The sequence below is a fragment of the Zootoca vivipara genome, chromosome 6 (assembly GCF_965207765.1).
Source record: "Zootoca vivipara chromosome 6, rZooViv2.hap1.1, whole genome shotgun sequence".
NCBI lineage: Eukaryota > Metazoa > Chordata > Lepidosauria > Squamata > Lacertidae > Zootoca > Zootoca vivipara.
In genome coordinates, this window is record NC_142589.1 from 60,764,517 (window position 1) to 60,788,349 (window position 23,833).

Genomic DNA, 23,833 nt, shown 5'->3' on the forward strand with positions numbered 1-23,833 from the left:
TAGAGTGGGTTAATATTGTGACAAGCAACAATAGATCCTTCAAAGCACACATTACCTTAAAGCTGGGTTGTTTTTTCTCCTCCCAATCGGATGTCTGTTTCCATGGAAACAAGCATCCGGCAGCCAAACATGGGTAGATTTTTCAGACTGAATAATCAGCAGTAGATTTTTTTTTCAAGCAGATGTTTACAACCCGTGGTATTTTTGATGTGGTTCAGCTTCTTGACCCCTTGATGAAGATTTCTGTGCTAGAAATAACCATAATATTAACTAAGTCCTGTGGTGTTTAACCTGCTGTGTTTGTAGTATAAACCCTCCCTAGTTCTACATGTTGTTCATCGTTCTAAACCAGCATTCACCAACTGTGGCTGTTGGGAGTCGAAGTCCAAAATATGGGGGAGCACCAGGTTGGAAATGGGTGTTCTAAATCAGGAATGGGAAATTTGGGGCCCTTGAGATGTTGTTGGACTAGAACTCTTAACTCTTAACCACTGGTTGTGCCAGTTGAGGCTCATGGGAGTTGGAATCCAACAACATCCGCAGGGCTACACATTCCCCGACTCCCATCTATGAAAACAGCCTAGAGATTTTTTAAAAGGCCTTCTAGCATTAAAAAGTATTCAGTATCTGTCTAAAAACACAGAGAGGGAGCTTATAGGATCTCTCTGGGAACTGAGCTCCATAACTGCAGTGGCACCACCGACATCACCCTATCATTTGATACCCTTTAAATCAGCTTTTGCCAACCTGGTGCAACTCCCATCAACCCTTAGGCCCCTTGACTGCAACAACATCTGTAGGACCACAGGTTCTCTATCTCTGGCTTATTGCTTGTCAGTTATTCCAGTGCCTTGACATTCATTGGCCAGAATGATGGAGGGTAGAAATAAGTATAATTTTTTAAGAAAGCTACTGGGCAGAATAGCCTGCACAATTTCCCTAAGAGCTACATGAGGCAAATGGTATAGAGACTTAGAATCATAGAGTTGGAAGAGACCACAAGGGCCATCCAGTCCAACCCCCTGCCAAGCAGGAAACACCATCAAAGCATTCCTGACAGATGGCTGTCAAGCCTCTGCTTAAAGACCTCCAAAGAAGGAGACTCCGCCACACTCCTTGGCAGCAAATTCCACTGTCGAACAGCTCTTACTGTCAGGAAGTTCTTCCTAATGTTTAATGGGAATCTTCTTTCTTGTAGCCTGAATCCATTGCTCTGTGTCCACTTTTCTGGAGCAGCAGAAAACAACTTTTCACCCTCTTCTATATGACATCCTTTTATATATTTGAACATAGCTATCATATCACCCCTTAACCTTCTCTTCTCCAGGCTAAACATACCCAGCTCCCTAAGCCGTTCCTCATAAGGCATTGTTTCCAGGCCTTTGACCATTCTGGTTGCCCTCCTCTGGACACATTCCAGCTTGTCAGTATCCTCCTTGAGCTGTGGTGCCCAGAACTGGACGCATTATTCCAGGTGAGGTCTGACCAGAGCGGAATACAGTGGCACAGTGGACTTATTTTTCCTGATTGCAAATTATAGAAAGTGAACTAGAATAACCTTGCAGGACCAGACCTTTACTGTTCCTCAGTGGCACAGGCTACAGCCCTGTATCCTACCTCTGTTTTAGGTATGGGTGAATCAGTCAATTTCAGTTTCTCATTTGTCCAATCAGTTGGACAATAAGTTCAGTTGTTCATATTTCCACATCAGTTTGCACTTTAAATCAAATTCTGGTGAAAATTCATCAGTGTTTTAGTGCATGTTTTTCTTTATATTCCCTATAATAATGCATTTTGTATGTTATTTTCACGAATATGTGCATTTTTATGCACACTTTACCCCAGTTTATGTACTTTTAAAGACATCAGTTTGCTGGAGAAAAACATGGCAAAATTTGGAGAAGTATGAATTTTGAAGAATGATTGTCTTTCAGTTCTCATATTTTGAAAATTGCAAATTAGGTAGATTTGCCTTTAAATGTGAACTGAATCACATTTCTCCCCCATACCTACCCTCTACCCTAACTCAACAGATGTTGAATAAAATATAGATTTAGATTTCTTTCTTTTGACCCATCTGGGAAAATTATAACTTTTGGGGGCATCAAGAAGACCCTCACAACTTCTAGTGACAGTTTAACTCTCTCTCTCTCTCTCTCTCTCTCTCTCTCTCTCTCTCTCTCTCTATATATATATATATATATATATATATATATATATATATATATTCTCAGATATTCTAGAATTAAAATTGCATTATTATTAATTGTGATGTTGATGAACAAGACAGGAGGGGGTGCAAATAACCAAAATACCCCTTCAAAGTCATTGTCCAATAGCAAGTGAGAAAATTATGCAGCTCACAGAGAAGCAGAACACAGAAGGGCTTTTATTTTTGATCAAGGTAAAAATATCTTTGGGAACAAAATTAATCTGTGAGTGAGAGGAGGGTGTGCATGTGTGAGAGACAGAGAAAATGTGCAAAGCTGTTTAAGCATCCAAGCTGCATTGTTCATACCAGCAGCAAACTTGAGTCTTTTTGATATTGCAAGCCACATATTCAAATAGATTTAATATTAGATTTGCCAAGTCCAAGGGTGGCCCCTGGTTATGACACAGGGACAGGCCCTGGATACAGAGGCGGTTGTTATATTTTCTATACCATCCTTCATCGAAAGAGCACAGGGTGGTTTACAATATAAAAACACCAAAATGCATACCCTAGTAACAAACAAAAACAATAACTCCCCCCCCCCCCCGCCGCCCATACAGTTTCAAAGCAATAGCTGGCATCAGGTCCGTACAGATGTGAGAGCAGCCGGGTACATATACCCCAAGCCTCAGAGGGCTAAGCTGGCTGGGGGTGCTGCTTAAGGACCTGTCGAACTTACGCTGTCTTGCCAACAACAAGACTCCCACCCTGGGCCTCAGACAAGCTCTACACTAGCCTGGCAGGCAGCTCTCCAGCCAGCAAAACAATGGGGGAAGGCAGTAGGCCAATAGCTGTGGCAGGTGGCCTGAGGCCAAAGCATTGATCTGCCACACCACCTGCTCTGCCACCTGAAGCAAGGGGCTCCCTTTGTTACAGTTATCCAACCCGTACCCTCTTTACAGGGCTGGCACAGGAATAGCAGAGATAGCTGCCCCGATACATCGAGTTGGGCCTAAAAACTGAAACATAGTACTTGTGCAGATTGTAAAAAATGGTCGAACCTTCACTTTAGCACTTTGAACTAGTTCTAATCCACCACCAGCAGTGTTGTGTTTACATGTGATTGTTGGGAGATTCATTCCCCGTGTGCAGTCATAGGTTTGACTGTACAGTATGTGTTTTCATTCCACAGAGTGGAAGTGATGTAGACAGGATGTTTGTCTTACTGTGTTCCTGAAGTGGAACTGGTGTTCCATTGTTCTTTCTCTTTGCTGTGTGATGCTAGAGAGAAAAGGAGCCAAGATGAAGAGCTCCGTGTGTGTTTATATGTAAATAAAGTAGATTAGCCAAAATGCTGTGCTACTGAGTTCTGTTACACTACTGTGCAACCCCTGCGGATCCCTAAAGTGTGCTGGTGTCTTCTGGCACCAGTCGCTGTGATGTTTGGGCTGGAGAATGCTTATGAAGCTCCCGAACGATCGCCCAGGGGGAGAACATGCCAGCCGGGCATGTGTCTCTGCCAGGGTCCTACTCGTAAGTAGGCCTTTTCCTGACAGTGATATGTATGTATGTGTTTGGTAGAGAGCGGGGTGCACATAGCTTAATTATGACAAGATGTGGTTACGGCCACCAACTCGGCTTTAAAAGGGGATTAGTCAGCTTTGTGGAGTGTAAGGCTATCAGCGGCCTCAGTCTAGGCATGATAGTTCATATGCTTTCTTTGAATGCCAGTCACGTGGAAACCATAGCCAGATGCTCTCACATCCTGCTTGTGGGCTTCTCATAGGCAATTGCTTGGCTACTGTGGGATGCAGAGGCTAGATGGACCTCTGGCCTGATCCAGCAGGGGTCTTATTATGCTCAATAATTACTGAGAACCCTGGGAGAGAGGCGGTGCACGTCCCACACAGGACGAAAAATACAAACAGGAAAGGTTCATAAAATAGTTGGGCCTTGCTGCAATAGATGGAAGGGCATTGCTTCTCACTACACCCGTTCTGTTACCCCTTCTAAAAGGGCTTTGTGGCAGTGTCTTTGCTAGAGTGGTATTGATGGGGACTGCTCAGCTACAAAAAAAGTGGACTAAATATGTGAAGGATGTCACAGTAACACAGTATGGGCAGGAAGCGGGAAAGCTGCAGGGCTAGTGTTAGGGGCAGCATAACCTAGAAACAGCCAAGGCTCCTTCCTCATCAGCAGACATACTGCTGACCTCTGGTGGCCCTGCAGCCTTGCTATTTTCCCGTCTCCTTTGCTGCCACTTCCTGCTCACCTCACCTGCCCTAAGTAAATGAGCAGTGACAGGAGTGAGAAGGATCAGCAGCCTGTGCTTGCCTCCCCTACTGTCCTGGGTCCACAGAAAGAGGGCAAGTGAATGGGCAGTAGTGGAGGAGGAGCCTTTTCAAGGAGGGGGACACAAATGGTATCCTCCTCAAGGTTGCCCCCACCCCAATCTGGAACCAGCACTGGTGGCTTGTGTACTTATGATCAGCAATGTGGCAGGAATGATCTTTGGACCAGTAATGTTTGTATAACTGCTTTGCAGTCAGTACTCCTAACTGGAACAACCTTGTTAGCTGGAGAAAGGCGCTGCATCCCCCCAAAACCACATATACAAGGCTTAAGCACCAGGAAAATGCCTGATCCATGAACTGGAAGCATCTTATTTATGGAAGATTCCTGGATCTTACGCAACAAATGAGAAACAATCATGCAATCGACTGAATGTCTGGGGAAGACAGCAAGGTGTTTAAAGTGGCAAGAAGAAATGCACATCACAGTCTCCAACCACCTCCACTTTGTGACATACCTTTGCTAAACACACATTGATGCAGAGTCATTATAAGGTAGTAGTTAGAGTGTCAGACTAGCACCTGGGACACCAGGGTTCATATCCTCAGTCTGCCATCAAGCTCACTGGGTGACTTTGGACCCGTCTCAGTGTCTCAGCCTAACCTACCTCACAGGGTTGCTCCTTGGAGGAAAGGCAGGATATGAATGTAATAAATACATAAACAGTATTTGAATAGTAAGAACAGGGGTGGGAAATAGCCCACAGTAGTTAAATCAGGGATGGGAAACAAAAGACTGTTCAGGCTTCATTGTCTGGCCACAACTCCTCCCCAGCCCACCCACCCCCGGCCAATATGAAGTAAAATGCAAATATCCAAACAGATTATTTCTTATAATTTTTATTCAAAGTCATTAGAAACACAGTTCCTCAATGTGTTTCGCTTACACCTCTTCCTTAGAGGTCTCTTGCCATTCTTGAGCAAGCTTTGCTACTTGTACATTGCCAAAGAAGAGGAAATAAATCACCAGAAAACAAGACAAAGGAAGACACAGATATGCATAAGTTATTTTCACCAATATATTCATTTTTATGCATGCTTTCCTCTAATATAAAACCTTTGTGGTAAACAGTTTAGTTGGAGAACAGTATCACAAAATTAAGAGAAGTGCTAATTTCGATGGTATGTTTAGGTTCTCACATTGTCTTGGGAGGTGTGAATTATGTAAGTTCACCTTTAAATGAGAACTGAATTGAATTTCTCCCCCAACCTTAGCTTAAAGGTGTGGTGGTGGGGAACTGGAAGAGCTGAATGAACTATTGGCCTGAATTTGCATAAGGCAATTTTGTACGTTCGTAAGAGCTTGGTGCTCTTAAGGGTCTGTCTTAGATCCCCCTGATCTAAGTGCCTGTTTCCCCATGCCAAATTGAATTAATCTGTATAAAAGCCAGCCCCCTATCCACATACAGCATATATTCACTTCTGTGCTTTGTCGCAGCAATGGCTGAAGGGAAAAAATGCAGCTTGTAGGGCAGCTGTTCAGGGACATATCAGTCCCTTAAGAAGAAGATTTATGTAATCACAGAACCTTCCCAGATTCATAGAGGACCACCTCCTGCTTCTGCCATATATGGTGTGCTTATGTAAACCCCAACATTTGCTTGACTGTTCTGTTCTGGATGCCTATATTAAAGATGGAGAGCTGCTTCTCCCCCAGTCTTCAGATCACCTCTGCCTTTGCCTCTATGTATCATTGCCTCTATGGAGTCCCATGAAATTTCTAGGCCAAGTGTAGAAAACAACTGTTTTGGGTCCCAAAATAACCAATCTGCTCATTGTACATCAGGCTTCTGCTCTCTAATAACCAAACAGCTGCTGTGAGGAGGGGGATTTCTCCCCCCCTCAGCCTTCATCATAGCTGACATGAAATGCACTAATTGGATTTCAGAAGTGTCAGGAACAGCTCCCTCAGCTTGGATCTAGAGCAAAGACAATGTGATTCTTGACAACCAGCAGCATAGTGATGCAATGCGGAAGAACCATAAAATATTCAACACATACAGAAAAAAAGAGTGTGTGTTTCAATCGGATATTTGCTTTTGCTCTTTGAAACTGAAATAGAATGAACTAAAAGCATGGGGTGACGCACTAATTATTCCCCAGTCTCTAATTAGTCTTTGGGATTCAACAAAGTAGGCTCAGGCATAACAGAAGCAGCAATATCCTTTGTATTATTAACACCACCTTGCGATGAGATGGTTAAACGTACACCTCTGGTACAAGAAATCAGGGCCTCAGTGGGAGGAGTTCTTACATGGAATCCCTCTTAGGTGGCATGTCCTTTGTAAGCAAGATCATTTGCAGTATTGATCGGTGGTGGTGGGAATTAGCTACCGATCCTGCTGCTTTGATTAAAATGAGAAACCATAAACTGCTTGGCTTCCGATTAGCAAAGCAGTTGTTCGGGAGGTCAAAACCCTGCAAACAGACCGCAGCATCCATCTCTTACTATGAGTAAGCCATTCACTGCATGGCAGAAATATACGGTAATGCTAACAAGAGCCATCGAGTGAAGGTAACGGGGCAACAAAGAAAAATAAGAAGTACAAAAACGAGTTGGATCTTGCAGACAAAAAGTCACTGTAAACTCAGGCTTGCATTCAGTGAAGTTCTACTCAGAGCAGACCTACTGAATTTAATAGACCCAAATTAGCATTGCCCATTAACTTCAATGGGTCTACTGTGAGTAGGAATAACAGTGGACACAGCCTTCAGTTCTAAGATATAAAATGTATGCTATATATGTAAGTCTTTTCTAAGTGTCACAGTTATCAGGCTATACAGATAAGGTTTTGGGATAGAAACAACAACGGGTGCTCCCCATTTTTTAAAACATAAAAATCGCTGTTACTGCAATCTGTCCCTAAAAGTAGTTCTTGGTGGCTTGAAGCAGAGGTGGATTTAGGGGAGTGTGACTGGTTTGGGCGAACTAGGTGCAGAGCCTCAGGGACACTGCAGTGGGTGCTGCAACTGTGATTTTGAATGGAGCACAAGGGGGGCGTTGGATTTTGGTGTTGCCCAGGATGCTGCTTAATTTGAGCCCCAAAGTCCACCATTGCTTAAAGATGCTTGCTTAATGGTCCTTGGTACCCAGTGGCTACTAGCTAGCTGCTGGACATCCCTATCAGACAGGATGTGAACTAAGGGTATGTTCACATTAGCAATTTGAAACTGTGAGGTGGTTTCCCTTCTTCTGTATTTTAACATCACTTTCTCCTGATGCTGTTTACACCAGAGTGGGGATCTCCTCACCAGAGGATTTCTTTCCCTGTGCTGAACCCCAATTCAATTATGCTTTCATGTGCACATGTGCTGTCATCTGTGCATGTGCAAAAGCTGCCTAAATTATTTTCACCGCAATGGAGCCATGACTTTGGTTTTTGAATCACATGGAAGTCTTAAAAAATATATAGATAGATGATAGATAGATATTTAAAGAGTGCATCACAGAGGAATACTTCTCTTAAAACCACTAGATTCAGATGGATTGTGGTTAACGGCGTGTGAACCTTGATTAAAAAAAACTGTGGTGTTAGCATGCTGGAGCTGCAGTAAACAATAATTAGAAGATACTCTAAGACTAGCTGCTCTGTGTAGGTGTGGCAAGAAAGCTGGGAGTTGGCATGTAGCCAGAGAAAGAAAGGAGAGTTTGGGTTATGCAGTTGGCTTTATGGCTTCCAGGGTGTGCCATTTCCTTTTGGAGAAATCTATAAAGCATCAAGATGGCTTCATCTGTACTCTCTTATGCTCAATTTGCATAATGCAATTAAGGAAATGTTATGGGGGGGAGGAAAACACCCTGTAAATCTCCAATACTTTCTTACAGGGAAACTGTACTTGGAAATTCCTACCGTTGAAGAAAATAGAAAACTTCAGCTGTATGTTACAGCCTGTGGTGTTGAAGGTTAGTGGGCTAAAATAAAAGCCCCTTTTCTTTTTTTTTCTTTATCTCAACGTGGTGTTCTCTATAAACCCTACACAGCTCACTTCCTGGAAGAGTTAGGGCTGCAGCGAAATTGGGGTCACCAGCTGCTTAGTGGCACAATTTAGTGTGCTCATTACATTAGTGATCTAAGCTTGATATGTTTTGGGTCTGCTGTATCTCTGGGGACACCGCTTCCTTTACCAGTCTTCAAGTTTTTAAGATCTCAATGGGAGGCTCTGTTATGTGAAGACTTCAGAGAAAGAGACAGAAAGAAGAGGGAGACAGAACAGCCTCTCGCTTTCACTTTTTGTTTTCAGCAGGGTGAATTCTGAGGGCAGGGGACAAAACTCACCAACAATGGCCCTTTAAAACAGGGGTGGGGGACCGGATTTGGCCATTGGGTTAGGTCCTTATCTCTCTGAGTTTCCTGTGGGCCAGGTTTGATGTCACAATGATGTCATGTGACCTGTTTTTGCCAGGTCAGCTGTCAGATCTTGTCAGTCACATCTTAACTGCCCTGCTGACATCATGTTAAGAACATAAGAATTTGCATTATACTGAGTTAGATCATTGATCCATATAGCTCAGTATTGGCTGCACTATTCTTCAACCTTGGGTCCCCAGATACTGTTGAATACAACTCCCATATTCCCCAGCCCATGGCAGGGATGATGGGAATTGTAGCCCAACAACATCTGGGGATCCAAGCTTATATAGAACATCAGTGTTTCACTGAGAATTTCTCCTAATATAGACTTTTCCATGCAATTCCCCCTAATGAACACTTTTTTCAAAGCAATTGCTTTGTTGCTTTTATGTATTTTTCACAAATTTATGAATTATGTACACTTTACCCCAATATATGTATTTTTATATACATTACTTTGTTGGAGAACTACACTGCAAAATTTGGAGTGAATTTCAAAGGAAGGTTGTCTTTCAGTTGCTTATTGTTTCGGAAAGGGCAAATTAGGTAGGTTCATCTTTAAATGGGACCAAAATCAAATTTATCCCCCATACCTAACAGAGGTAAGTCTGTGGGTGGAGCCTAAGATTCTCCTATGGATGCTGAAATATACTCGGAGTCAAGAGTGAATTTCATGCTCTTTATTCAGCTCATAGTCATCAAGGAGGAGAAGAGAAGACGAATGACTCTTTTCCCCAAACCATCTGCTTATATACATTATTTACACAATGGGCCTTGCGTGATTGGCTACTTCAGGGCTACACCTGTGGGCCAATTATATTGTGGATTGACTTCTGCCTGCAGCCTGATTGGCTGCTCCTACAGGCCAATCAGGTAGCAGATTCACTTCTGCCAGCCGCCTGATTGGCTGCTCCAGCAGGCCAATCAGGTTGAGGATTCACTTCCACCTGGAGTTGGATTGGGTAGCTCCCGCTGATTCTGAATCCTATTGTTCTAGGATTCAGCTCAGTACATAACACCCCTCCCCTCTAAGTTCCAGTCCTGCCCGGGAAGTTGCATTCGTAGTCCCCAAGGTCTGCTGGCCGCCTCCGTGTGCGTTGTGGCCTGGGGTGTTCCTTGGTCAGGGGTTCTGGTTCTGGCTCGTGTTCCGAGGCTGCTGGCTGTGCCAGGGCTGTCTGGTCTGGCGCCACTGAACCACTAGGTTGTAGCTCTGGTTCCGGTGTCCTTCCAGCCTCGGGGCGCCCCTCTGTGCCTACTGCTTCTGCTTCCCCTGCCCACCCCTCTCGCTCTACAGGCCTCACTGCCCTGCTGTCCCCTTGGGACCCCTCTGTCCCGCTCTCCTCCCGGGTTCCTCCTGGGAATCGTCGCCGTAGCTGGTCGCAGTGGCGGCGCCAACATTGCCCCCCTTCCGTTAGTACCTCGTACGACACGGGACCGGTCACCTTGGTGACTGTGGCGGGTACCCATGCTGGGCCTGCCCCAAAATTCTTTGCATACACTGGGTCCTGGGCCACAAATGTCCGGGGGTTCCTGCCTTTCCCCACCACTACCTCATCCTGAGCTCTGTCGGGGTGAAGTCGGTCCAGTCTAGTTGCAAGGCGCCGGCCCATTAGTAATTCAGCTGGGCTCCGGCCCGTCGTTGTGCTTGGGGTGCTGTGCTGTGCTAGAAGAAATGCGGCAAGGCGGTATTCCTAGTCCCCTTGTGTCATGCGGCGGAGGCTGTCCTTGGTGGTCCGCACCATGCGCTCCGCTTGGCCATTGGTGGCAGGGTGGAATGGTGCTGAGCGGATGTGGCGGATGGCGTTCTGCGCTGTGAAGGTCTGGAACTCCTCTGACGTGAATGCGGTTCCATTGTCCGAGACAAGGGTGTCAGGGAGCCCGTGGGTCGCAAACAGCTTACGTAGTACCCGGATGGCTGCTGCCGTAGAAGTGGATGGTACCAGTGCGACCTCCAGCCATTTGGTGTAGGAATCCACCACTATGAAGAATGTTTTTCCCTGGAAGGGGCCAGCGAAGTCCACGTGCAAGCGTGACCATGGATGTCGGGCGGACTCCCAGGGCTGGACTGGGGCCCTTGGGGGATCCGGGTGGGATTCTTGGCAGGTCTGGCAGTGTTGGACCCAGGCCTCTATCTCTCTGTCAATCCCCGGCCACCACACATAACTCCTGGCAAGGGCCTTCATCCTCACTACCCCTGGGTGTGTCTCGTGTAGGGCTGTGAGGACCCTTTTGCGGAGGGGCTGGGGAACAACAACCCTGCTTCCCCATAACAGGCACCCCTTGTGGGCCGACAGTTCATGTTTGCGGTTTGTGTAGCCAGCGAATTCTGGCCCGGGGCTGCTGCTGGGCCATCCTCGCCACACCCAGTCCAGGACCCGGGAGATGACCCTATCTTTTGTGGAATGGTGCGCAACTTCTTGTGCCTGAATGGGTCGGTCGGGAAGCAGCTCCAGGGTCATAACCTCTTGCGCAGGCGCTGGGTCGGGGCCTGTTTCTGGTAGTGGTAGCCTGCTGAGGGCGTCTGCGTGGCCCATCGCCTTCCCAGGGCGGTGGATTAGTGCATACTGGTAGCCGGCAAGGAAAATTGACCACCTGAGGACACGTGGAGACAACACTTGGGGGGTCTGCTTCTCAGGGGCAAACAGGCCAAGCAACGGCTTGTGGTCAGTCACTATGGTAAAGGGCCGCCCGTACAAGAAATCATGGAATTTTTTTACGCCCTTCACGATTGCCAGACCCTCCTTGTCAATCTGTGAGTAGTTTCGTTCGGCTGCAGCAAGCGTCTGGGAGAAGTATGCCACCGGCACCTCTCTTCCATCCGGGAGTTGGTGTCCCAGGACAGCGCCGATGCCATAGGGAGAGGCGTCGCATGCCAGCACCACTGGCAGCCTCTCGTCGAAGTGTGCTAAGACCGAGTTCGAGACGAGCAAGTCCTTGACTGCCTGGAATGCGGCCCTTTGTCGCTGGCCCCACACCCAAGGGGCCCTTTTATCTAGGAGTCTGTGTAGGGGCTCCGCTACCGCTGCCTTATGGGGAAGGAAGGCATGGTAAAAGTTCAATAGTCCCAAGAATGACTGAAGTTCGGGCTTGCTCTTGGGCGCTGGGGCCTCACAAATGGCCCGTACCTTGTCACTGGTTGGATGGACCCCTTCTGCGTCCACCTTAAATCCCAGAAAGTCCACCTGCGGCACTCCCAGTAAACACTTTTCCCGCTTCACCTTGAGGCCCGCCGTCTGGAAACGGTGCAGGACGGAGCGGAGGCGGTCCTCAAATTCCTCTGGTGTGGGCCCGGCGATCAGTACATCATCGAAGAAGGGGGTGACGCCAGGAATCCCTTTAAGGAGAGAGTCCATTAGATTCTGGAATATGCCTGGTGCCACGCTAACGCCAAATTGCAGCCGCTTAACTCTGAATGCCCCTCTGTGCGTCACAATCGTCTGAGCCTCTGCTGTGGCTTCGTCCACAGGCAACTGTTGATACGCTTGGGCCAAGTCCAGTTTGCCAAAGATTTTTGACCCAGCCAGGGTGGCGAGGACATGGCTGACCACTGGCACTGGGTATGCATGGGCCGTGAGAGCCTTGTTTATGGTGCATTTGTAGTCTGCACAGATGCGGACCGAACCGTTAGGCTTGACGGGTGTGACAATTGGAGTTTCCCAGGGGGCGTTGGGCACCGGCTCCAGCACTCCTTGCTCCACGAGCCGGTCCAATTCCTCGTCTATGCGGGGTTTCAGGGCGAACGGGACCCGGCGGGCCTTGTGCCTGATGGGTCGTACAGCGGGGTCTAGCTGTAGGGCAATGGGGGGTCCTGTATATCGTCCCAATGCCCCATCGAAAACCCCTGGAAACTCTTTGCATATGGCGTCCACGTCCACTTGTAAGCTAGTGCGGTTCACCCCGGTAACGGCTAGCCCCAGAGGTCCAAACCATGCCAGTCCCAGTAAGCTAACGTAGGGGCCCTTAACTACCAGAAAGTCGAATTGTTGCTTTCGCCCTCGATATTGCACCCTGAAGGTCCCCACCCCCATAGTAGGGACCTTACGTTTCTGGAAGTCCCGGAGGGTGAATGGGGCCGGCCTTAGTTTGGGACCCCCATTAGGGCACAGTTCCCTTAATGTTCGGGCCGAGATTATGGATAGAGTTGAACCCGTGTCCAGCTCCATGCGGCATGGGGCTCCCTCTATCTGTACCTCTATATAAATTTTCTCTGTGCTGGGATGGGGCAACTGGAATACCTGGTAGTCCGTGATCTCCGTCGAGTTGCCTTGGTGCATGGTGCCGTGTGACCTGGGGCTCCTGGGTCGGTCATCTGATGCTTGTCGACGGGTGAGTCGAGCCCGACACACCCGGGCGATGTGTCCCAATTTTCTGCACTGCCTGCACTCTGCGTTGCGGAAACGACAGGTCCTCCTCTCGTGGTTCTCCCCGCAGCTTGCACAGTTCCCTCCTTCTCGTCGAGGCTGCTGTGGTGTGTGTGCTGCTTGAGTGCGCCGCTGTACTCGGTGTACTTCCTCCCTGTCAGATTCGGATTCGTCGGTGAGGTCTTCGTGGTAGACCCTCGGTTGGGATGGCGGGGCCGGTCGTGCCTCTTGCGTTGACCTCTCGGCGGCTTCGGTTGCCAGGGCTTCCTCCAGAGCAATCTGGAACGTGAGGTCTTTTTTGGCGTAGAGGCGTCGTTGCAACATCTCGTCCCTCAGGCCACCGACAAGGCGGTCACGAAGCATGTTCTCCAATTCTGAGAAGTTGCATAACCGGGCGGCTTGGCGGAGGGAGGTCACAAACCCAGTTATGGTTTCCCCCGGGGCTTGCCGCTTTGCGTAGAAGGCATTTCGGCAAGCTACCACCGAGGGCTGTGGTGAGAAGTGCTCCTTCAGCCGTTCCATTATTGTTTTGTAAGAGACGGTAGCGACATCTCTAGGTGCAAGGAGAGCCCAGGCGATTTCAAACGTCTCCTCTCCACAGACGCTGAAGAATGTTGCCCTCTTCATGGCATCGTTGGTGACTTCTTTCGCTTGCAGGAGGAAGTTGAAACGGGCGGCGTACCCTTCCCAGTCTCCTGATGCTGGTTTGAATGGCGAGAAGCTGCTGTCGGTTGCCATTCTGGGTTCCTTGGGTCCTGGAGCTGAAGCCTGGATGCACGGTGCGATGCAGCGGTGCAGCAGGTGGCGGTGCTGCGGTGCAGTGCGTGGTGGCGGTCAGCTCAGCAGGATCCCACCTTCGTCGCCAGTGAAATATACTCGGAGTCAAGAGTGAATTTCATGCTCTTTATTCAGCTCATAGTCATCAAGGAGGAGAAGAGAAGACGAATGACTCTTTTCCCCAAACCATCTGCTTATATACATTATTTACACAATGGGCCTTGCGTGATTGGCTACTTCAGGGCTACACCTGTGGGCCAATTATATTGTGGATTGACTTCTGCCTGCAGCCTGATTGGCTGCTCCTACAGGCCAATCAGGTAGCAGATTCACTTCTGCCAGCCGCCTGATTGGCTGCTCCAGCAGGCCAATCAGGTTGAGGATTCACTTCCACCTGGAGTTGGATTGGGTAGCTCCCGCTGATTCTGAATCCTATTGTTCTAGGATTCAGCTCAGTACATAACAGATGCCTTCTCATTGCAGTGGTAGAAAGCTCTGCTAAAGCTCCTCCAACAATGCTCCAGCAGTAGTAGCAGCTGAAAAAAGATCATGTTGAGTGCAGGTCAGGGCAGGCCTTGGATCTTTCAAGCAATGGAGACAAGCTGTGCTAGCTTTGGACCTGGTGCCATTATATTCCCAATAACTGAAATCTATTAAGGTAGCTGTGGGTGTAAAGCAGCATATAAGTATTTTAAATAAATATAAAATCAAGGCATCAAGGTACTTATTCACATAGTTAAGGAAAGCATTAGAACAAGCACAGTATAAATCTGTATTAAAAGGAGAAATGTCACATCTATAATTCCTTTATCAGCAGCTACAAATCTTCATGCTACATATTTGTACTTTTTTGCAGCATCAAATAAACTGTCCAGAAATTTCATTTAGCACGAAATGAATACAAGGCCTTCATTTTAACAAAAAGCAGATTCCTCCAAACAGGTTTTTTTTTTTTGGTAGCCTGTTAAACACACAGTTGTCTCTTCCCCAGCTCTTTTCCGTATAGATACCCTCTTGTAAGAGTCACACATTTACAGCTCCAATAACGATTTTTATTCTTTTAAACTACCCTCTCCACCAATTAAAAGCTGCTTCAGAATGTGCTGGTATTGCAGTCTCCACAATAAATCCATTTCTGTATAGCCATCGTTTCCACCCTATCTTCTTTTATCTCCATCTCGCATGGCAGGGGAAGAATATATGCAGGGGTGCTTCTGGGCTGTGCCAGCAAGGAGGGCTTTTAGCATCTCTGTTGGAGGCATCGTCTAATCTAATGCATCATTATAACAAACACAGCTGGGGAACACTAATGCTTGCTTATTGTGCACCACACAGTACTTTGTTCTTCTTGTTTTGTAGTGCATCCCACAGACAAAATAGCACTGAAATATTGTTAGTGGCCAGGTGAGTTCGAGCTTCGAGACTCACCTCTTGAAATTCACATTGATCGCTCCTCACACACATGTGCTCTTCTGCAGTTGCAGGCATTGACACATGTGAAGGGCCTTAGCTCAGTGGTGGAGCAACTGCCTTGCATGCAGAAGAGCCCAGTTCAATTTCCAGCTGGGAGAGACCCTGTGTCTGAAATCCTGCAGAGCTGCTGCCCAGTGGTGTAGTGTGTGTGGCAGGGGCAAAGGGGGTTGTGGCCCCAGTTGCAGAATTCTGAGAGGGCGCAACATGGCAGGCTCCCTCACCGAGGCCACATGACTGCTGCAGTCCAGAGCTGTGGGAAGGCGAGCCATGGCCAGACTGGGCCTTTAGGGTTGTGACAGCATCATCTTCTCCTCATGATCGGCAAAGGCATACCTACCCCTAGGTGGAACTCCCACCGACCGGAGTGTGGGCTTTCCCCAGCCTGCATTGGTCCTACCCTGGGGCCTCACTTGGTGTCTTAGCCTACTCTCCGACACCCTCCTCCTAGGCCTGCTGCAGCTGCAGCTTTGGTGTTGCTGGGACATCGCCAAGCCTGTCAAGGAGTGCCAGCCACTGGTCCCACTGGAAGCTTGCCAAGCTGAGAGGACAAACACAGAGACTGATCAGCAGGCAACCTTCATGAGGAGCGGCCACTGCAGGGGTGCAGCAAAGTCTGCCTGTTGCCTCCCATACAACACCCACAAGGTTGTGGGAGGGGGAATCCTTGCCTTGCCCTGGGCACTGCCAATGCACATTACGCCACCGCTGCTGCCCGTCAGTATAGACATTAATGAGCTGGATAGGTCATGGTCTGAGTCAGCAGATAAGGCAACTTCCTCTGTTGCTATCATGCCTTAGTCCATAGGTCAAGTCTTTAACATGTGCATACGGAGGTTGAACTAACAGTGATAATGGCTCAACTGGATTTGTGGTGGTGGTCTTGTATCTTCTGGCTGTGGCAACCAAATAAGATGATTTTTTTAAGATGAGCCAATAAAATGTAGTAAGTGGATTCACAAGCCTTAGCTAGAAATATTTTATGTGGTAGCATAAAGGCAACATGGGGGAAGTGTGGGTTAGTGAAAGCAGAATAGTTAGACCTTTAATACAGGTACTCTAATATATTTACAGTTATTTAATTGTTAACAATTAGAAACGGAAAACCAGGTAGCATTCCATCTGTTTCTAATTAGTAACGGAAGAACTGGTTATTGTTAAAAGGAATAAATCAAATGCAATGATACCAAATGAATAATACCTAGTGCAGGGCTTTGTGGGAAAGTAGGAGATATTACTGAATCACTGGAATTCATATTGTTATAAAATCTTTTTCAACTTATTATTCTTAGTATTAAAAATTACCCCAAGGTCCCAGAGCAGGTTACAACAATTAAAACACAACATTAAAAACAGGGTTTTTTGTTTTTTGCTATCCCTTAAGTATTCCTTCATTTTATGTGTTTCTTTGTGTTATCTGAAAACAGCAGTGTTTTAAAAACAGACCCAAACTCATCCGGGTCTTTTCATTCAAGCAACTGTCGCAGACACTATACATCTTGAAAGTGCGATCGCATATATAGGGTTGCCATATTTTGAAGAGCAAAAAAAAGAGGGCACATTTGCCGGCAGCTGGGGTGGGGAGGGGGTGCGGGAGCAGGCACATTCTACAATGTCCCTTCAAAATATTTTTTATTTTTTATTTAAAGGTTTAAAATAAGCTTTATTTCTTCTCTTAAAAACAACAAATCCATAAACAATAAACAATTGTAAACAATTATAAACAAACAAATACAAACCTATAAACAAGAAGACAAACAAACTAACAAACAAAAATTATACAAATCAACAATAATCCACATCAATACATTTACATTAAACAAACACTGTTCTTCCCAACCAATTATACATCACTTTCCTTGTAAACTCTCTATTACTTGCAATATCTTTTTCTATTTTTCTACTAAATCTATTTTATCCATCCTTTTAAATCCCTTACAGATTTTAAATATAATTTCCCCCCCATGTGATTCTAATCCCAGCAGATCGCTAACTCAGTCTTAATATTATTTTTCCTAAAATAAAGTTCCACACACTCCCATTCCAATAGAGGTTTCTGTTTAGGTATGTTCCTAATCGCTGCCGTCATTCTTGCCAAATTAACAAACTCTATTAATTTCACCTGCCAATCCTGAACCGTGGGTACCTCCTCCTTTTTCCATTTTTGACCGATTAATAATCTAGCCGCTGCATAGGAGTAAAGGAAGATATTTTTCTTCCTGTCCCTTCAAAATACATATAAAAAACAAGGACCTGCTCCTTTCCTGCATCATGTAAAACTCACATAATATATATATGTTTTGCACTTGGTCATCTAGTACTGTGTATGCAAAATAAAAGGTAGGCCACACACACACACCCCTGACATTTTGGAAAATTCAGAAAACCCACCCGGACAGAAATTTTACTCCTGAAAAAGAGGACAAGTCCTGGAAAAAAAAGAGGACAGTTATAACATCATGAGCACTAATAATAATGAACGCTCAATAAAAAGGACGTTTGGGGTTTGTTGTCTTACCAGAATATGAAACAGCTGGCCACAATAGGGTACATGTTAGTCTTTTTGGCTTACACGTTCAGCAGGAGTAGACCTGATACCCGGCACTGTCCGTTTGGGGCCATCCCATGCCATCTGATCTGCTGGGCACAGTCTTCCGCCACCATCTTTCAGCCTCCACCCCTGCATCTGCTGTCTGTCTCTATGGCAACAGGGGCAAAGGCCTCATCCACTGGGCTCTGCAACTAGGCCTCAGCCTCCAACTTGCACAATGTTTTCCTCTCAGACCAGCTTTTGCTAGTCTCTTATCAGCAGATGGCCAGAAGCAGAGCAGGTCACTTTATGGAGCGCCCAGTCTAATTTCCATTACAAAAAAAAAAAAGCAGCAAAGGGGAGGCGGATTAAAACGAAGGGACTTCCTTTTCCTCTCTGGCCTATATTTTGACAGCGCTGGTTGAATCCATGTGCTGACCCAACTGAAGTCGCAGTCGGACAGGAATCAAAATGCTGGCCCCTACATCCTGGCCCAAACACCTTGTTTTGCTCAAATATATAGTCAGGTAAGCACAATGGATCTGTTCAAAATGTTTGCTGAACAGGAATGGGGATTTTTCAAGGGGCTGAGCTGTATTGCTGCCAGGAAGTAGAAAGGAATCACTTCCAGCGGAAACTAATTGCAGGATTGTTCCATGACGTTTTGCTGCCAGGAAGAGAAGGACAATAAGGCAGCTCCCTCCCATTCACTCGTCAAAAGCTGGAAAGACTGGACAATGCTTGAATGTTAAGACAACGCTCCACTAGCTTAGGTGGTGCATGGCCGCTCATATGACTTGCTTTATTTATAGTGCCCAGGCCCTTGCAGAGCCAGGCAGAGGCCCGGGCCAGGTAGATAATGTGGCCCCCCTTTTAATCCTTTTGTTACTTTTTTTTCCATTTTACTGATTGTGAATATGCTGACTGAGGCCCCCTTTGGAATCGGAGTCCTGGGCCAAATGGCCCATATGCCCCCCCCCCCCGGTCTGGGCCTGATAGTGCCCTTCAAACAATCCGCCACCGGTCCCTGCCTCTCACCACCTGCACAAGGATGTTACCTTGTGAATGGAACTGTCTCCCCTCTTCTCTCCCTACATGTGCCCCTAAAACTATTACGGGGGATAGGGCACAATGTGCATTAGAATTTAAATTATCATGCACCATATAATAAATAAAAGAAGCAATTAAAAAATACAATTAAAAACCATGCAGCATCGAGCACAGGGTATTGCAATTGCTACAGTAGGCAGAAAAACCATGAAGTGGTCTGCCAAGACCCTCAGCAATTTTCATGTGTTCCGCGGGGGAGAAAGTTTGGGAACCACTGAACTTGAGGAAGGTAGGCTACCACATTTTCCCAGCAGCCTTATTTTTTAGTTTGAAGACTGGGAAAATGCAATTTGCCTGTGCCACATGTTTCTGGGGATCCAAAACCCCAGTTGTACAACTCTGTACAGAACATCATTTTTAATTGCTCTGCTGCTTTAATGGATTTGTGTTATTGCCTCTTAATTATGGATGTTTAGGTTTTAATGTTTTCATAGGATTGTTTTATCGTTTATTTTAATTACGGATGTTTTAATGTTTGTGTAATTTTCTTTTATGCTTTGTAAACCAATTGGAAGTCTATTTTGGCATTGGTATGAGAAGTAGTAGTAATGGAAGTAATAATAGTAATAATTCCCTGTGTGAACAATTATCTGCAAAGACTCAAAAGTCCTTTGTTAAGCTTGCATTTTATTTAAAATTTTATTTTGTATATTGCTTTGTGCACTCTAGAAGCATTATAGAAATCTAGAAATCTAAATCTAAAAACTCTAAGTACACTTTTCTATGGGGCAAGATTGAGAGACAGGCAAAAATGCCAGGGGGGAAAAGGAGCATAAGTACTTTGTCCCCTGGTCTTCATCTGGAGGAATATTGAGAGCTACCTTATAGAGAGTCAGACTGAAATATACTCTTGGCGTAGAGGCGTCGTTGCAACATCTCGTCCCTCAGGCCACCGACGAGGCGGTCACGAAGCATGTTCTCCAACTCTAAGAAGTTGCATAACCGGGCGGCTTGGCGGAGGGAGGTCACAAACCCAGTTATGGTTTCCCCCGGGGCTTGCCGCTTTGCGTAGAAGGCATTTCAGCAAGCTACCACCGAGGGCTGTGGTGAGAAGTGCTCCTTCAGCCGTTCCGTTATTGTTTTGTAAGAGACGGTAGCGACATCTCCAGGTGCAAGGAGAGCCCGGGCGATTTCGAACGTCTCCTCTCCACAGACGCTGAAGAATGTCGCCCTCTTCATGGCATCGTTGGTGACTTCTTTCGCTTGCAAGAGGAAGTTGAAACGGGCAGCGTACCCTTCCCAGTCTCCTGATGCTGGTTTGAATGGCGAGAAGCTGCTGTCGGTTGCCATTCTGGGTTCCTTGGGTCCTGGAGCTGAAGCCTGGATGCACGGTGTGATGCAGCGGTGCGGCAGGTGGCGGTGCTGCGGTGCAGTGCGTGGTGGCGGTCAGCTCAGCAGGATCCCATCCTCGTCGCCAGTGAAATATACTCGGAGTCGAGAGTGAATTTCATGCTCTTTATTCAGCTCATAGTCATCAAGGAGAAGAAGAGAAGAATGGCTCTTTTCCCAAAACCATCTGCTTATATACATTATTTACACAATGGGCTTTGCCTGGTTGGCTACTTCAGGGCTACACCTGTGGGCCAATCAGGTTGTGGATTGACTTCTGCCTGCAGCCTGATTGGCTGCTCCTACAGGCCAATCGGGTTGCAGATTCACTTCTGCCAGCCGCCTGATTGGCTGCTCCTGCAGGCCAATCAGGTTGCGGATTCACTTCCACCTGGAGTTGGATTGGGTAGCTCCTGCGGACCAATCAGACTGCTGATTCTGAATCCTATTGTTCTAGGATTCAGCTCAGTACATAACACAGACAGTTGGTCACTCTAGCCTAGAATTACCTACACTGACTGGCAGCTGCTCTCCAGGGTTTCAGGCAGGGGTCTCTCCTTGGAGATGCCAGGGATTAGACATGGGACCTTCTGCATGCAAAGCAGATGCTCTGCCACTTTGCTACAGCTCTTCCTTTGTATGATCCACAAGCACCTCACTTCCCAGCCTAAGGTTGCTCACTGTTGTAGGAACATTACAATTCTCTCTCCCTCCTTTTCAAAGAAAGTTAAGAAAGACAACGCTCAATCAGGGTCAGCTTGGCCTTGGCTAATGAACCTTCCTCAACCAATGTGGGAGGGCAGAGGTGAGACACAGAAACAGATCGCCTCAAACATATCTGTTCAGATGACGTGTGAGTTTTTTCCAGGGGTCAAGTTCAATAAGATTACTAGACACACACATCCCTGCTTGGGGGTGGTAGAGAGAAAGGATGTGTTGTGAGGGCACCACCACCCTCCAAAAAGCAAGCAGATTTTGCATATTAAGACATTCATGTCTTGTTGATGCTGTCAGGTTTCACTTGAAAACCAAAGTTCTGCTCAGCTGCTGTCGAAGCCTTTGAAGTCCAGGAGGGCTGAGAACTGATGCTGCTCTCTAAAGATAAGACAGGGCTTTTTGAAATGTATTCCTTTTCTGAGGCAATTGGTATCTTAAACACAACCATGCAAGGAATTCCAATAGGGATGGTTGGCTATTCCCATCTACTCATCTCCTCTTCCAGCTGTACTTGCGACACACACACACACTGTATAATTCAGAAATAATTTGTACAACAGCAATTTGGAGGACTAGGTATTAGTATTCACACCACCTTCATATGAGAGTGCTGGAGGAAGGATTTTCTTTGATCCAATCCCACAATTCTGCACATAAGAATGAATTTGTATAGGGGACCTTTTTAAAGTGTGTACCCCACTTTCCCAAAAAAGGAAGCCCTTGCCAGTGCAGCCAGGAGGACTTGTAACACAGACTCTAAAATAAAATAAATTTTATCAAGAACAGATGGCTCATTATTCAACATTGAGAATTGTGGCCACACCGTAAAAGGAGATTGCATTTTCTTGCACTGTTAGAAAAACTGATTAAGTCAGACTGATTTGGATCATCTTATTTGTTCCATTTGTAAAGTTGAGGTACACCTCAAGATAGCCATTTGTATTTGGGTTCTGATGATCTTCTAAGATAATCAGTTTGAGAATGTAGTCTTATATTTATATTTACTTTTCTTTTTTGTGTTTGTTTCTGGGTATACAGTAATGTTTAACTAATCCTTTCCTATGATTTTTGCATATGATTTTCAAATTAGCTATTGCAATTGCTTGTATTTGAAACCTTGAACGTGATCAATTTAGATTTTTTTAAATTAAAGCCTGAAAAATTCCCTTGTCTTTCTCTTTGTTTTCTGTACTTTTTAAACTAATACAGTTTTTTTAAAAGAAGAAAGGAGATAATAACTAAAATTATCAGGTAATGGGAGCACCTTTCCTGTCAAGCTGAGTTGCCATATACCAGTTGTGGGTAACCTCTGGCCTGCAGATATAAGTAGCCGCGGAGACCATCCCTCTTGCCTGGTAAAGCCATCTCATGCCCAAGATCAAAGTCCTGTGCTTTTGCAAGGACCCACATGATTGCTAGTCCTTGCCAAAAGCACAGCACTTTGCAGATGCCAACAACCAGCTGACTGGAGGTGCTTGCAAAGACACAGGGCTGGGTAAATGCCAACAACCAGCTGATTGTCAGTGCCTGTGACTTGCTGTGCCTTCACCTGTGATATCAGATTATTGATAAGTAGCCCTACCCGGCTCCCTACTCCTGCTACATATTAATAGTGAACTCAATTCTCCATGAAAAGTTCCTGATGCAGCCAAAACAGACCTGCAAGATCACAGCTAGCCTGCAGTTGTCTCCCTCCTTCTTTATAACCTGTCTGGAGGCTGGCCCTGGCTGTAAGCTTCCTCCTGCATTTTTGTCTCAGTGTTGCCCTTGTAGAACTCCGCTACAGAAGTGCGGAAATTAAATGCAAATGTAACATGTTTAAAAGCTAGATTTGCTTTCAGAGTCAGTGTTTGTATTTGATGAATATGTCAATTGCTTTTGGTAACACGAAATAAAAATAAATGCCATAACTAAATACATAATTTGAATGATTGGAAATAGCCTTCATCAATACTTTGATGTGGCCATACACACACATAAACACACAAACATTTTTTCTTGTTTAAGAATGCCCAAAGAGGAGATGATCTGCTATGATATCACAAATGTACATCATTTCCAGCAGGGCACATTTGCATGACTAATATGCGAACTACATCCGCTTTTCCTATAGCAAAGAAATCTCAGAGGCCCTGAAGAAAAGCTATGTGATCAAAACTGCTTAAGACCAAAAATAGCTCTTCTTCATGTCACTGTTTTTAACACCAGATTTTCCTTCCCTATGCACAGCCTGTGTTTGCATGCAAGCTTACTGTTTTTTTGTCTAGGATACAGTAGAATGGAGATTCAAAAGAGTGGGGGCGATGGGGGGGGGCACGAATGGCTGGAGGAAGATGCTTGAGTCCCAGTTTCCAATGACAGGTGGTGGAGTTAATGGAGCCGAAATCAGTATCAGTGGAAGAGACTCGGAGAACTCTTAATTCATCCTTTGGCTTTGAAGCCAGAGGTTCTTCCATAATTAAACATCCTACTCAGATTATGCCTTATATGGAAATGCAGCCCAATGGCTTCCTATAGGGAACACCTAAAATCCATGAAGTACAGCATTGGACCATAGGTCCCTGGCTTTAGTGTGGAAAGGGACTTACATCTGCCCCCCCCCATTTAAGTTATTGGGCTACATTTCAGTCATGAAATACAGGAAGAAATCTAGCTTTGGAGGGCAGGCATATGTCTGAGGCAGG

At 46.0% G+C, this 23,833-nt stretch overlaps 1 long non-coding RNA gene across 1 annotated transcript in view; it reads left to right on the forward strand.

Moving 5' to 3' along the window:
* The first annotated feature begins 3,416 nt into the window (after positions 1-3,416).
* LOC132592306 (uncharacterized) overlaps positions 3,417-23,833 on the forward strand; it is a 32,119-nt gene continuing 11,702 nt past the window's right edge. Inside the window, exons 1-2 of the long non-coding RNA XR_015950614.1 lie at positions 3,417-3,685; positions 8,330-8,407. This is a non-coding gene — a long non-coding RNA (uncharacterized LOC132592306). The remainder of the gene's footprint in view (positions 3,686-8,329; positions 8,408-23,833) is intronic.